This window comes from Pipistrellus hanaki (genome assembly GCF_964339955.1).
Source record: "Pipistrellus hanaki genome assembly, chromosome: 8".
NCBI classification, from domain to species: domain Eukaryota; kingdom Metazoa; phylum Chordata; class Mammalia; order Chiroptera; family Vespertilionidae; genus Pipistrellus; species Pipistrellus hanaki.
Window position 1 is genome coordinate 85558948 of NC_140510.1, and position 14568 is coordinate 85573515.

A 14568-nucleotide genomic window follows, 5' to 3' on the forward strand; every position below is an offset into this window, starting at 1 on the left:
CTGTGTTTTGGTCTCTGAGAAGGCACAGCCTCCCAGTGAGTCCTCGCGGCAGTGACTCTGCTGTGGCTCGGGCAGAACGAGGGAGCATGAGGCCGCCCGCCCGCCCGGCCCTGGAGGAGCCTCGGGGAGCTCTTCCATGACCTGGGGACGGTAGCATGGAACCAACTCTGCCTGCCTCCCGCTGTCCTGGTGGAGGCAGATCCTGCAGAAGCACTTTGGGGACTGGGAGACAGGGCAGTCTTATTACTAGAAGCGGAGCCTAACTCACGCCAGTTAAAATGGGATTCTGCCCAGCCGGCGTGGCTCAGGGGATGAGCATGGAGCTATGAACCAGGAGGTCACGGTTCTACTCTTGGCCAGGGCACAGGCCTGGGTTTCGGAATCCTTCCTCAGTAGGGGGCGTGCAGGAGGCAGCCGATCCACGATTCTCTGTCCTCATGGATGTTTCTCTCTTCCTTCCTCTCTAAAATCAATAAAAATATATTTTAAAAAGTAGATTCCTGCTGATCATCCCGAGAACAGAACCACAGTCCGTAGTCAACACACGCTCGCTGATCGGTGCCCCCATCGGTGCCCCCACCTGCGGGTCCGGGTGCAGCTGTGACTCACAGGGTCACAGGCGCCTTTTCTTCCCCCCGAACCGGGAGCCTGGGAACCTGTGGCCTCACCCGCAGCGACTGGTCTGCTGTGACTCCTGAACCCACTGCAGATGCCTCTGCTGGGCTGCTGCCCCTGGAGCCGGCTCTGGCTCCCAGGGCGGAGCCGGGCTGGAGAGCCGCCCTGAGTGTCGGCAGCTGTGCCCGAGGGCCCGCGGCCTTGTGAGATGAATAGTAACAGGGCAGCCAGGGGAGGCGCCGCTCCTGGGCGGCCGTGCCAGGCTGTGGGCCAGGGCGGAGGGCGGTGCAGGGGAAGGAGCGGACGCTGCGGAGCAAGAGGAGGCTTACAGCCGCCCCTCTCTGGGCCGAGTGCGCCCAGGGCAGGGAGGGGAGGGGCGGGCAGGGGAGCTGCTGGGCAGGGCTTTGGCTGCGGACCCCAGGGCACAGAGGAGGACGGGCAGGTGATGAGGTGGGCATCTCCCGGGGGTGTTTCTAATGGGAGGACGAACGCGAACGCGTGCAGGGCCCGTCAGCTGATCCAGACGAGTGGAGTCGGTCGGATGCAGGAAAACTCGTCCCGCTCACAAACGTATCACGTTGAAGTGCTTCCACTTAAAAGCAAATTCCTCGCCTTTTAAAACAATATGTTTTTACTGAAGTCAGAGGGGAAGGGAGAAAGAGGAAGCATCCATGATGAGAGAGAATCATGGATGGGTTGCCTCCCGCACGCCCCCCACTGGGGATCCAGCTCACAGCCGGGGCCTGTGCCCTGACCGGGAATGAAGCCGTGACCTCCTGGTTCACAGGGCCGGGTTCAACCACTGAGCCACGCTGGCTGGGCCCTCACTTCTTCTCATGCTTTTTCTATTCCATGCTGACTTCTTACTGTGGTTATTCAAATATTTCCACATGGACAGCCTTTGCTTGCCTATAAACACAGGAATGCTAGCCACGGTCACTTCTATAAGGGAGTGCATTAACCTTCCCCTCCTCCAGGACATTTGTCTCCCTCCATATTCCTTTTGTTACTGAAAAAGGGAAGATAAGGGTGTAAGTAAGAAATTACTTTCCTACTCACCCTAAAGCAAGGCCTGAGGGGCTGCTGGGGAGGCAGAGTGTGGGCGGAGCTATGGTGAGCTGGAGGGCAGGACCAGGCTCAGCGGCCGCCCTCAGCAACCGCACTGCCATGCAGGAATGTGGGCCCTGGGTCGGCAGGTCTTTTGATCTTTCAAGAGAGTGACTGAACACAGACCCCTGGAGCCAGGAGGTCAAGTCAGGGTTCAATCCCCTCAGGGCACACGCCTGGGTTGCTGACTTGATCCCCCGTGCTGGGTGTGCAGGAGGCAGCCGATCCATGATTCTCTCTTTCCGCTGACGTTTCCATCTCTCTCTCCCTTCCTCTCTAAAACCAATTTTAAAAACTATATTAAAACAAACAAACAAACAAAAAAACCCCCAAAAAAACAAAAACAAAAAACAAGAGAAGCTTGAGTTTGGTGTTAAATCTCAAAATTTTAAATGGCAACTAATTCAAAAATACTTTTCTAGTCAAATGAAAATACATCAGTGGACTGACTACCTGTGAGTCACTCGTGGGCTGCCTTTTTCTGAGCTTTTCTCTAAGAGGTTGGTTTGTGAACAAGAGAATGGTATTTGAATAAAGTGTGGGAAGAGAGAAGATATATATACAAACATGGTGGAGTAGAACAAGAAAAAACTGGGCAGACACATGTTTATAGCAAAAATGTTAAACTATTAGGCACTAAAAAAAATCTGTGGCATATTGATGTCAATGAGAATTCTGCCCCACACCGGCTCCTTGTTCTGTGTTGCTTGCACTGATGGGTTAAAGGATAGTGATTATTTATTAAAAAAAAAAAAAAAAAAAAGTTAATGATTCTTTAATTAAAAAAAAAAAAACACCAATGTTAAAAGCTTGTCAATTATAGAGTGCTCCTGTTTTAACAAAGAAAGCACAGAATTTTCAACTGTCCAGATCCCCTCTTCCCCCCCCACTCCCGGAATTCTCAGAATTTGAATTCACTTGAATCATTAAATATATCTTTATGGACAACCCCTCCTAAATGAAGTTATAAGAAATAACTTCAGTCTCATTTGGTTTGTTTACCAAGATTATATTGATACTAATCTATATCAATTGACTAACCAATCTATATTTCCCCCCCACCCCAGAATTCTGAGGGTTAAAGTCATGTTAGCATTAAGACTCTTGTTACAGTAATTAAAATAAAAAGATATATAGAACAGAATAATTTAAAACTCTGAAAACATAGAAGTAGGTAGTCACATGACCTAGTCTGATGTGTTTATTTTGACGGAGAAATAAATTTAGTCTGAGATTCCTTTCAAACCAAGACTCAAGACCATTGAGTTTTTCCTTTTCCTTCCCAAATGACATACTTAAAACCCCTTTTCAGTTAAATATTGCTTCTTTTCTATTAGTGTCTCTTTTGATCTGCCTTTCAGAGAAGTCTTTGCTATCCGAACATTTTTTGTTTTGTTCTGTTTTACAAAACAGCAACTCAAAGAAGAGAGTCCAAACGTTAGGAGCAGCTCCTGAGGTTTGTCACGAACCAGCCTGCCGGGGGCACGGGGCCATCACTGGGAAGCTGAGTGCCTTTCGCCTTATTTGGAGAGGTGTTTACATTTTCCAAGTCCAGAGGGGAGCAAATGTTTTATCTGAAGAGCCCGCGGAGAAGAGTTCAAAGTGCAAGTAAGTGCTCCCCTCCTGGTCTCCCCCGGCCTCCGGCCTCCGGGAGGGGGCTTTTCTGTGGGAAGGCTTTCCTTGTCGCAGTGGGCGGGAGGGAGAGCCTGGAAGGTTCCTGAGCTGCTCATGCTCAGACCCGTCCAGAGAGCGGCTGTCCCCACCTTGAGGAGCGCACAGACACTGATGGGATGAAACGCCTGACGGCGGAGGCGGAGAACTGAATTTTGTAGTAACCACAACACCTGGGGAGAAGCAGAGCGCATTTTCAAAGCTCTTACAGCGAACGGTTCCTAATGAGTAGGACTTGGTCACATGGTGCATTATACCAAAGTGACCCTTGAACTTGGTGTATGTACATTCGAAAAAGAATGGTGGTTCCATGATAGATTTATGTAATTTTTACTTAGTGCAATGTATGGACCAAACAGATACAGATCTTCTCATCTATGTGTCCTGAAGTATTTAAGTGAAAGGTACCACATGGGGTGGAACTAGCATGTAAGCATCTTTCACTTCTCAGCACTTTGTTCACGGAACCCTCACCGGAACTGAGAAATATGTAGTATGTGCTTCCGAGGGGAGGGGTCTGAGGACAAGGCCTGTGCTCACACAGCCGGGGTGGCGGGTTCTAATCCCACTCCCGCCTCTCCCCAAAGCTGTCTTCCTGCCTCCCGACTGCCCAGCCCCGGCAGCACCCCTTGCTAATGGGCAGGTTCAGAAAACCCGCAATATCCTTTCGGGGTCTGCCTGCTCATGGCGAGCACCTCAGCTTCCGCCGTGAAACGAGATAACTGTGAACTGGCTCGTTAAGCACGGGGACTTCTAAATACGTTTCCCAGGAGCTGAAGTTGCTCCCCAATATCGACAGGTGTCGCAGTTTTAGATGTCTCCGTGGGTCCTTGTGCAGAGCTTACACCACCATGAGCTTTTCTGGTACCTTACCCCCGGGGTCGGCAAACTCACCAGCCAACAGAGCCAAATATCAACAGCACGACGATTGAAATTTCTTTGGAGAGCCACATTTTTTAAACTTAAACTTCTTCTAACGTCACTTCTTCAAAACAGACTTGCCCAGGCGGTGGTATTCTGTGGAAGAGCCACACTCAAGGGGCCAAAGAGCCGCAGGTGGCTCGCGAGCCGCGGTTTGCTGACCACGGCCTTAGGAGGTTGAACAGGGAAATGGTGAGGGGCGGCGGAGAGCCCTGGTCTGCGTGCTGGTCTTGCCGATTACAAGCTCCTGTGTTCCTGGGGAGATTGTCTGGTTTTCCTGAACTTCCTGTCTGGGCAATGCGATGGGAATGCCTGTCTCATAGGAGACCGGCATCTTAGCCCAGAGCCTGACATGCACCCTTCTCAATACAGTAGTTCTTATATTCCCATCAGGAGAAACTGGGGATATGATTCATTTCAGTGTGATTTGTTACCAATTAATTCTACCTGCTGGTGGTTTTCACATGTGACATGGTCAGCACGCAGCCCCGTCCAGCAGAGACACCGAGGTTAGTTTGGGTTCGGGACGCAAAGGGCTGGGGTTCCCATGGTGGGCATTACGCCGAGCCTCCATGAAGAGAAGCAGAGGAAGGTTCTCATCCCTGTTTCCAATCCTGACTCTGTGTCTTAGGCGTCTGGTCCGTCTAGAAAGGAGAGAGGAGCGGAGCGGGGAGGATGGTGGGAGGAGGGAGAGAGGGCGGAGGGGCTATTGGGGAGAAGAGAGAGGAAATGTGGGGTCTCTAGCCCAGGCCGCCCATGGAGCGCATGTATTTACCCATCCCCTGTCTCCTGTGAGATCAGGGGAGGAAGGACCCCGCCCGGATCCGAGGTAAAGGCCTGGCACAGAGGAGGCCACGGGAACGTGGTCCCGGACAGGCTGGCCGGAGGCTGAGCGCAGGTGTGCGGTGAGCGCCTTTCCCGGGAAGCCGGGGTTGGCAGGCAGCTGGGAGCGGGAGGGAGGGGGCAGGGGGGAGGCAGAGGGGCAAGGAGAGCAGCTGCTCCTTCCCCAGCCCCCGGCAGAGCGCATCGCCGAGGGCCAGGCTGCAGGGGGCGCTGCGCCAGAAGAGGCCAGTTTCCCGATGGGGTGAGCCCCGGCCCGCCTGGGTGCCCCTGCCCCGGTCTGTGTGATGTGATGATGGCCGGACTGAACACGGAGCAGCTGCTTCCTCCGAAAGGGAGAGGGTATTGGTGCGACGCGGAGGGGGAGGCTGTGTGGGCTTGAGCTCTGAGACAGTTGCCATGTTGATCGTGTAAACACGTGTCACAAAGGGTTCCAGTGATTTCCATCCGGGCAGCTGTGTGAACGGTAGTTTGTGGGTTACGTGTCCGGCTCCTGCCTTTTGCTCTTCCCCCCTAACCGCCCTCCTCTGTGCTCCTGCCTCCTGGGGGACCTGCCGCCTCCGTGCCCGTCCTGAGGGCTGGGCTGCTGGTGTCAGGCCTCTGGGCCTGACAAGCGGCTGTCTGTCTGTCTGTCTGTCTGTCACGTTCACAGTGGGGACACGTGCGGGAGGCAGCACGTTGTGGGAGTTCCAGGCCCAGTTTCCAAACCGTGAGGCAAACACCCAGGCAGACATCGGCTGACCCCTCAGGTCAATATTTAGAGAACAGGAGTGACCCCGCCCCGTGATTACGCAAAGCTGTGCTTCCGCTGGCCGGAGGGGGGGTGCCACCCAGAGGACCAGGCTGATGCTGGCAATGACCTCCAGCTGGTGCAGCACAGCGTGGGACGGCAGCGGAGCCCTCGCCACCGTCTTTCATTGGACGTTTGATGAGCAGCCATAGCATCGCCACCGCCACAGCCACCCCCACAGCCACCACTGGCCGCTGGAAGGCAAGCCGCGGCTCGCAAGCCACAGGCGGCTCTTTGGCCCCTTGAGTGTGGCTCTTCCACAAAATACCACGGCCTGGGCGAGTCTATGTTGAAGAAGTGGCGTTAGAAGAAATTTAAGTTTAAAAAATGTGGCTCTCCAAAGAAATGCCAATCGTTGTCCTATGGATATTTGGCTCTGTGGCCGAATGAGTTTGCCAACCACTGTGTTTAGGGATCCCTGACAATTTGGGTGTGGAGTTTCAGTTTTTCCGTTAGGACTCCCGTTACTTTTGGGGTATCTGAGCATTGACCCATGAACCAGGAGGTCATGGTTTGATTCCCGGTCAGGGCACATGCCCAGGTTGTAAGCTTGATCCCCAGTGTGGGGTGTGCAGGAGACAACCAATCAATAATTCTCATCATTGGTGTTTCTCTCCCTCTCCCTGCCTCTCTGAAGTAAAAATATATATATATTTAAAAAAGAGATTAACTCCCCCAAATTAGAAACATCCATAATGGGAAAGATAGTCCACTGGTAGATTCAGGACTTGCACATTTAAAAAAAAAAAAGAAAGAAAGAAAGAAAGAAAGAAAGAAAGAAAGAAAGAAAGCAGAAAGAGAAAGGAAGGAAGAAAGAGAAAGGAAGAAAGGAAGGAAGGAAGAAAGAAAGAAAAGAAAGAGAAAAAGAAATTAACTGTCAGGTAAAGGTGATAAACCGGTGTGGCTCAGCGGATAGAGTGTCGGCCTGCGGACTGAAGGGTCCCAGGTTCGATTCCGGTCAAGGGCATGTGTCTAGATTGTGGGCACATCCCCAGTGGGGGGTGTGCAGGAGGAAGCTGATGGATGTTTCTCTCTCATCGATGTTTCTGACTCTATCCTTCTACCTTCCTCTCTGTAAAACATCAATAAAATATATATTTAAAAAAAAAAGAAAAGAAATTAACTGTCTTCATCTCATAAAGCTCACACAATATGTCCCTTTGCAGCACGTGTGGTTGACTTCCCAAATGGGCTGAGTCACTGGGGCTCCCTGTGTGCTGGTCTCTGGTCTGATGAATGGAAGGCAGAGGGTAGGTCCTGGGATACTCAGGAGCAGGTGATAAATGTCTTCGCATTGTCAGGGGCATGAGCTGTGGCTGAGGTGCCCACCGGGTGCTGTGGGAGGTCAGAGGGCAACACGTAACCAATCCGGAGGCAGGGAAGGCTTCTGGAGAGGGCGACGTTTCCATGGCGACCCGGCTGTCCCCTTGCTTCGCGGTGTTTACGGGATTAGCGTAGACACAGCTTCATATAAACGAGGCCATATTCCATGTGTCCGTTTCTTCACTTGTTTTCCATTTGGTGATATATCCTGGCCATCTTTCCGGACCAATGAACTTAGAATTGCATCACTTCTTCCCGGCTAAGAGTACACAGCACTCCATTCTGTTTGTGCCTCAATTTGCTTAGCTGGTCCTTTATGGAAGCACGACGGAGCTGTTTCCTTTTTTTCTGTGTTGAGTAAAGCGGTTCTTCATGTCATTGCACATACATCTATATCCCCGCATCCCTGGGGAATTATTTCCACAGATAATTCTCTGGGAGAATTGCTAGATCACGTTATTCACATTTGAAATTTTGATTCACAAACGCCAAACTGCTCGCCAGAAAGGTTTACCAATACAAACTCCACGTTTTCCTTCGCCTTTGTCAACAGTAAGTTTTATCTGTGTCTTTGCCAATTTGATAAACGAAAAGTGGTCTTTTATTCTAATGTGCATTTCATTAATCATTAGTAAATTTAAACGTTTTATATTTTTTTAACCTATTTTACTTCTGTGTGTGTTTTTTTTAATAACATCTATGTGTGTTTTTTTATTGGCATTTTTATCACCATCTGGTTGATCTGGGAAAGACCATAGTAAGCCAGGGACGCTTGTGTCTGCCCGTCACACATTCTGTCGTTACCACTTCACTCCGTTTGACTTGGGTGGTTTGGGAATGCTTGAGTCAGGCTCACCAGTCTTTTCTTTCTATTTTGATTTTGTCTTTTGCGGGGGCTGTGAGAGGCCTGCCCACATTGAAAACAACAACAACACGCCCACATTTTCCTCGTTACTCTGAGTTTTGTTTCCATGTTTAAGTGCTTTTAGGGCACCTGGAGGATGTGAGGTAGAATTGGTTAGCCACCCACGTTGAGTGGTCTCCCGCCTTCACGTTAAACGCTGTGTGGGAACACCGTGTGTAAGAGAATGGGTCTCTGAGTGAGGCTGCACGGGTCCAAATTCTGGCTCCGCGTTTGCTTCCTGGCCACCTGGTTCCTCTGACAGAAACGGGGCGATGCCAGCGCCGATCCCGGGGTGAGGGCTGCGTGCTCTGGGGTGTCAGGGCCTCCAGAGAGCGCAGGGCACACAGTGAGGGCTCACTGCACAGGAGCTGTCACTGGGTCTCAGACTCACACGTCACGTGAGACGATCTCCAGCCGATTCTGTCAGCCTGTCAGTCAGGGCTTTGTGCGTCGGTGCCGATCCCAGCTGTGTGACACACGTGGGCAAGCTCTCCTTCCTTTCCGGGCGTTTCCTGGTTCTTCTAGCACTTTCCTTTTCCTGGGTGAGCTTCCGGGCCACCTCTTCAGCGTCCAGCAAGCCTCCTCAGGTGCTGGCCGTCCTCGCAGGGAAGAGTTCCTGAGGGGAACGGGCTGCTCGGTCATTTTTAGTTTCCTTCCCGCGTGGCCCAGTGTTCCCTGGGTGTCGCTCCGCAGTCCCAGCTCCCTGAGCGGCACCGGCTCCGGCTCAGGATTGGCACAGGCAGGGCACACCGCCTGGCGGGGAGTGCCGGTGGGCGGGCCCCGTTCCCGTGGGCACCCCATGTGCGCACTCAGCTCATGTGTTTTGTTTTCTCATCTTTCAGAAGTGGTCCCTGGGCCAACCACCCAGATCCTGGCTGACATGCGCTGGTTTAAGATACCATTTTATAAAACAGGACACAAAGCCATCCCTGGCCACATATTGCTGAAATCTAAGTTAGGCTCCTCTTCTCTCAAATAAGAAAAGCCAGGGCATTCAAACGATCATACTGTATGTGTGTGTGTGAGAGAGAGAGACCTTCCTGTGTGCTGTGTCCTTGAGGACAAAGCCCAAAGAGTCTCACCCGTTATTGGGCCAGGTGCCTTCTCCGGGATCACAGCCCTGCGTACGGCCATCCCAGCTGCCGAGCTCTCAGAGACCAGGCGCTACTAGTCTAAGCCCGTGGTCGGCAAACCGCGGCTCGAGAACCACACGCGCCTCTCTGGCCTCTTGAATGTGGCTCTTCCACAAAATACCACGACCTGGGCGAGTCTATGTTGAAGAAGTGGCGTTAGAAGAAGTTTAAGTTTTAAAAATGTGGCTCTCCAAAGAAATTTCAATCGGTATACTGTTGATATTTGGGTCCGTGGACGAATGAGTTTGCCGACCACTGGGCTAGAGTATTATTTAAAGATATAAAGATAACTAATAGAAACACTATAAATACATTGAGAAAAGCAGAATTTAAGCTCTTGTGAGTGGCACACATTCGATGTTGACTGAAGTGGAGAAATCGAAGCAGAGATAGAGCCCTGACGCCTGGAGTTAGGCAGCCACCCGAACGGCCACAGGCCCAGCTGGCGGGGTTCGCCGGGCTGTGCAGGAGGGGGAAGAGGCGGAGAGCACGTCACTGCGGCCTCCTCACAGTCCCAGTGCCTGGCTACCACTCCCCGTGCTGGGTGACTAATGAGCACATTCTAAATTGAGTGGCTTCTAAGCACAGTTATCAAAGAGTGAGACTCATTTTCCTCCTGTTAACGGTGAGGCATGAAGTCATTAGACATGGCTTTTCCTTTCTGAGCTTTTTTAAAAATAGATTTTTATTGATTCCAGAGGGGAAGGGAGAGAGAGAAACGTCAATGGTGACAGGCACCCCACACTGGGGACCGAGCCCGCACCCCGGCAGTGTCCCGGGCACCGTTCCGGTCGCCTTCTTCGCTCTGGCTCTGCTATGGGGGTCGTTCAGTGACTTCCGTCCCTCCGCCGAGGACCTGTGTGTATCTAGGTGCTTCCCTGGACGGCACCACTCACAGTGGCTTACTTCCCTCCACACAGCGCCCCCCAGGCCCCCCAAGTCTCCACACACCACAGGCCGTCCTTCTCAGAGGCCGGGCAGGGCAGGGCTCCGGGGAGCAGATGCACACTCTCCGGCCCATTCCTCTGGCCGGCCCCCCAGGCTGCGGCCGCCTCTCGGCCTTGGGAATGGAGCTGCCGGAGACGCAGGCGTGCTAGTGACTCCTCAAGATCCTGGTTTCAGTGACCAAGTAACCGGACTCACATGAGGTCTTCAGAACAGTGGGGTTCAGAGACTGAGGAGTGAAATGGTGGTGGCCAGGGCTGGGAGAGGGAGAGAAAGCATGGAGCTTCAGGTGAGCAAGACGGGAAATCTCTGGGGATCAGCTTACTGCTCCTCACCCCGCACCTCTGCCAACAAGCACGTGTTTGACCCCTGAAGGCTAAGACAGGGCTCTCATGGTGTGTGCTTTCCACAAAAAGGTAAGTAAACACACAGTTCTGAAAGATTGAGACTAATCTTCCCCGTTTGACATCGCTCCGTGTTTCCACTGCAGTGAGAGCAGACGTGGGCTCTGCTTCCATCACTTCTCCCTTGCCCTCAGCCCACACACGGGCCAGCTGGCCGGTCTTAAATATGTTTGACATTTGCTTCCTGTCCTCCCTGCCCGTGCTCTTCCTCTCCTCCAGGGTCCGACCCTCACCCACAGGCACCAGCCGTGGCTTCTGCGCTAGAAACTCTGCCTCCGCTCCACCCTCCCGTCCTCCTCCACACGCCGGGGACGACCTTTGTGACGCTTAAACCCAGCTACTTCCTGGGTCAGTATCTTTCCGGGGGCATCTATTGTCTTCAGGGTGAAGTTGGAACCCATTCTCATGCCACGGGAAAGCCCTCATAATTTACCTTCTGGACTCACTGCCCCGCCCTGCTCCCCTGCATGGCCCCTCGTGTCAGCAGCAGCAGCAGACCGGAGCAGGTGCCGCCATTTGCCATCAGGCTCTTGTCCCTGTGGTTACCTGGCCAGTCCTATTTCTCCACCTCAACTCAGCTCACACAGCTGCCGTTCCTGGCTGCTTCCTGGGTCTGCCTCTGGGTGGAACGAACCCCTTTTCACCTGCGCTCAGCTCCTCACTTCACTGCGGCACAGTGACTGGCTCTCACGACCGTCTCCCTGTCAGACCGAGAGCAGCTGAGGCAGGATCTGTGTCTCATCTTGGTGTCCCTGGTCCCAGAAGAACACCTGCCCCTTTGCAGACCCCCAGTGAAGGCTGGAAAGTGAGTGAGACTCTGCTGTGTCTTCTAATTTCCTCAATCAGATTTTCGTAAACAGAAAACGGGAGAAGGAGTTATAGAGAGATTCATCCTTTCCCTCCCCTTTCCTGTAATATCAGGGTTTAGGAGATGGTAGAATGGGAAATGCGAAGAGAAGTAGTATGTGTCCTGACTTTGGCAGATAAAAATACTTGTGAGCCCGGCTGGTGTGGCTCAGTGGTTGGGCATTGACCTATGAACCAGGAAGTCGTGGTTGGATTCCCGGTCAGGGCGCATGCATGCCCGGGCTGTGGGCTCCATCCCCAGCGTGGGGCCTGCAGGAGGCAGCTGATCCATGATTCCCTCTCATCATTGACGTTTCTCTCCTTCCCTCCCTTTCCCTTCCTCTCCGAAATCAATACAAATATTTAAAAATAAAAATAAAAAAACACATCTGTGAGACTTTAGGAGGAGAGGGACGTGGAGAGCTCAGTCCGCCTGTGTTTCTGCCGGGCTGCTCCTGCGGGCAGTGTGTGTCGCCGGGCGCCCACGATGGGGAAGTCGCACACTTTGGGGAAGGGAAGCAGCAGCAGTGAACACAGTTCACATTCCCACGCGCCCTGTGTACGGCCTGTCCTGCCAGGACCTCTGCTCGCTTCCCCAGCGGCGGGAGTCACGGGGGTTCCAGAGCCGGGCCCAGGGTGACTTCAGGCACATCTTTCCGGCTTCTTCTTCCTTAAAGACCAGGCGCTTGGAGGAAAGTGCTTACTCCTCCGGTCCTGCTGTTCCCGTTGGAAGGCACTGAAAATACTTCCCCGACAGCTGTTAATAATTACAGAGAGAACTGCCCGGCACCCGGGCAGAGCATCTGTGTGTGTGTGTGTGTGTGTGTGTGTGTGTGTGTGAGAGAGAGAGAGAGAGAGAGAGAGAGAGAGAGAGAGAGAGAGAGAATGCATCGGCTGAGGGCTGCTTCTCTACTTTACCCGTTTGAGTGATCTTACCTTCAAGCGCGGTTATTTCTAAGGCAGATGCCACAGCTGCCCCACTAACCGACTCTGTGTCCTTTCTTGCTGGCTAAGGACTCCACCAAGGCAAACCAGACTCTGATCTTTGGTCTCTGAGCTGTCGACTAGTCTGTCTTCAGCTTTCCAGGAACTAGCGAGTCAGTCTACACTCTGGAAGATGGAAATGAGCCTATAAGACAGACTGTGTCCCCTCCAGGCTCTCCGGGATGTCTGGAGAGTGAGTTGTCTGGGAATGTACAATATATCACTGCTTCTGCTCAGCTTGTGTCTGGTGCTCTAGCCCAGCGGTCAGCAAACTCATTCGTCCACAGAGCCAAATACCACCAGCACAACGATTGACATTGCTTTGGAGAGCCACATTTTTTAAACTTAAACTTCTTCTAATGCCACTTCTTCAATATAGACTCACCCAGGTCGTGGTATTTTGTGGAAGAGCCACACTCAAGGGGCCAAAGAGCCACATGTGGCTTGTGAGCCGCAGTTTGCCAACCACGGATCTGTCCTATATGATTGTTAAAAGGAATAGAGAAAGCAAGCCTGTAGGTGCCCCTGTGTTCCAGGCAATATGATATCATGCCCACAAATGCTCATTCACTCGCGCTTCATACATTGGTGAGGCATTATTGTCAGACTTTACAGATACACAGGAGAGTGTGGACTCAAGTCACACAGCTAGTCAATGGCAGAACAGGGACAGGAACCTGGCCTGACTTCTGTCCAAATGCATGCCTGGCCATGGCTGGGTGGCTCAATTGGTTGGAGCTTTGTCCTATACACCAAAAGGTTGCAAGTTTGATTTCCAGTCAGGGCACATACCGAGCTTTAGGGTTCAATCCCTGCCCAGGTGAGTACAGGAAATAATGGATTGATGTTCTCTCCTCCCCTCCCCTCCCCTCCCCTCCCCTCCCCTCCCCTCCCCTCCCCTCCCCTCCCCTCCCCTCCCCTCTCCTCCCCTTCCCTCTTCTCTCCTCTCCTCTCCTCTCCTCTCCTCTCCTCTCCTCTCCTCTCCTCTCCTCTCCTCTCCCCACCACCTTCTTTCCTCCCTTCTTCTCTCTCTAGAATCAATGGACATAGCCTCCGGTGAGGATAACAAAAATGCATGCCCCTTGCAATATAGCATATGCGCCAAGCCGTGAGCTCATGGTGATTTGCATCAGGAGGGAAGAGATACTCGGCAATGTAGCAGCCACACCCACCACTTGACCCTGCCTTACTTCTCAGCCTTCAGTTTGTGTCCCACCGTGAAAAATGGCATCTCCAACGGCACTGGCATTTGACGGGCAGCCTCTGCCTGCCTTTCGCTCATTAGTTGCTTCAGCCTTTTGTTTCACTTCCGGAAGAAAGAAATATTCAGTAGTGTCAGATGCTGGGGCTTAGGTTTGCTCTCGGCTCTGCTGCTTTGTCAGAGCATGAACTTGGACAAGTCACTGCTCTCCTCGGGACTCAGTTCCCTTCCATGGAGAATGCGCAGATTGGATAAGACTATCTAAGGCACATGTGTCAAACACAAGGCCCACGGGCCAAATCCAGCCCGCCAGGCCTTGCAATATGGCCCACACAGCGCTGTCATCACTGCACTCCGCTGTCAGTTTATGACATTGTCAGTTTATGACTGTTCAGTAAACCATTCGGCCCACGATTTAGGCTGGATTTTCGATTTTGGCCCCTTCTCTGACTGAGTTCGACACCCCTAGTCTAAGGCGTTTTCTGCTCTGATGATCATGTTTAACCTTGAGAGTTTAGGGTTCTTTGTTGTAGGGTATAATAGTGCTAAGGACATTGGAAATGAAGCCTTTCCCTGAGGAAGTGGGGGCTCTGGGAGTCAGAGTAACTTGCTCGAAGTCACAGAACCAGCAGATGGTTGGTCTTTACGCTGAACCCAGACAGTTCGAGTATCGAGTCGTATCTTTCTAACCTGGGACACAAGCTCCTCCCGCGTGGGCCTGTCTGTGTCTCCAGACTGAACTCTCACATTCCAGCTTCAAGTTCAATAGCGAATGGGTCTGAGCAAATCCCGGAGGAGGTGCTCAGAGGTCAGTTGTGTCTACATCTCTGGGTCTTTGTTTGTGTTCATGCTCCCTCTGCAGTGATCGGCTCTCCCTCTCACCC

At 52.4% G+C, this 14568-nt stretch overlaps 1 protein-coding gene across 1 annotated transcript in view; it reads left to right on the forward strand.

Moving 5' to 3' along the window:
* OSGEPL1 (O-sialoglycoprotein endopeptidase like 1) overlaps positions 1-14568 on the forward strand; it is a 187204-nt gene that overhangs the window by 124594 nt on the left and 48042 nt on the right. The window lies entirely within an intron of this gene.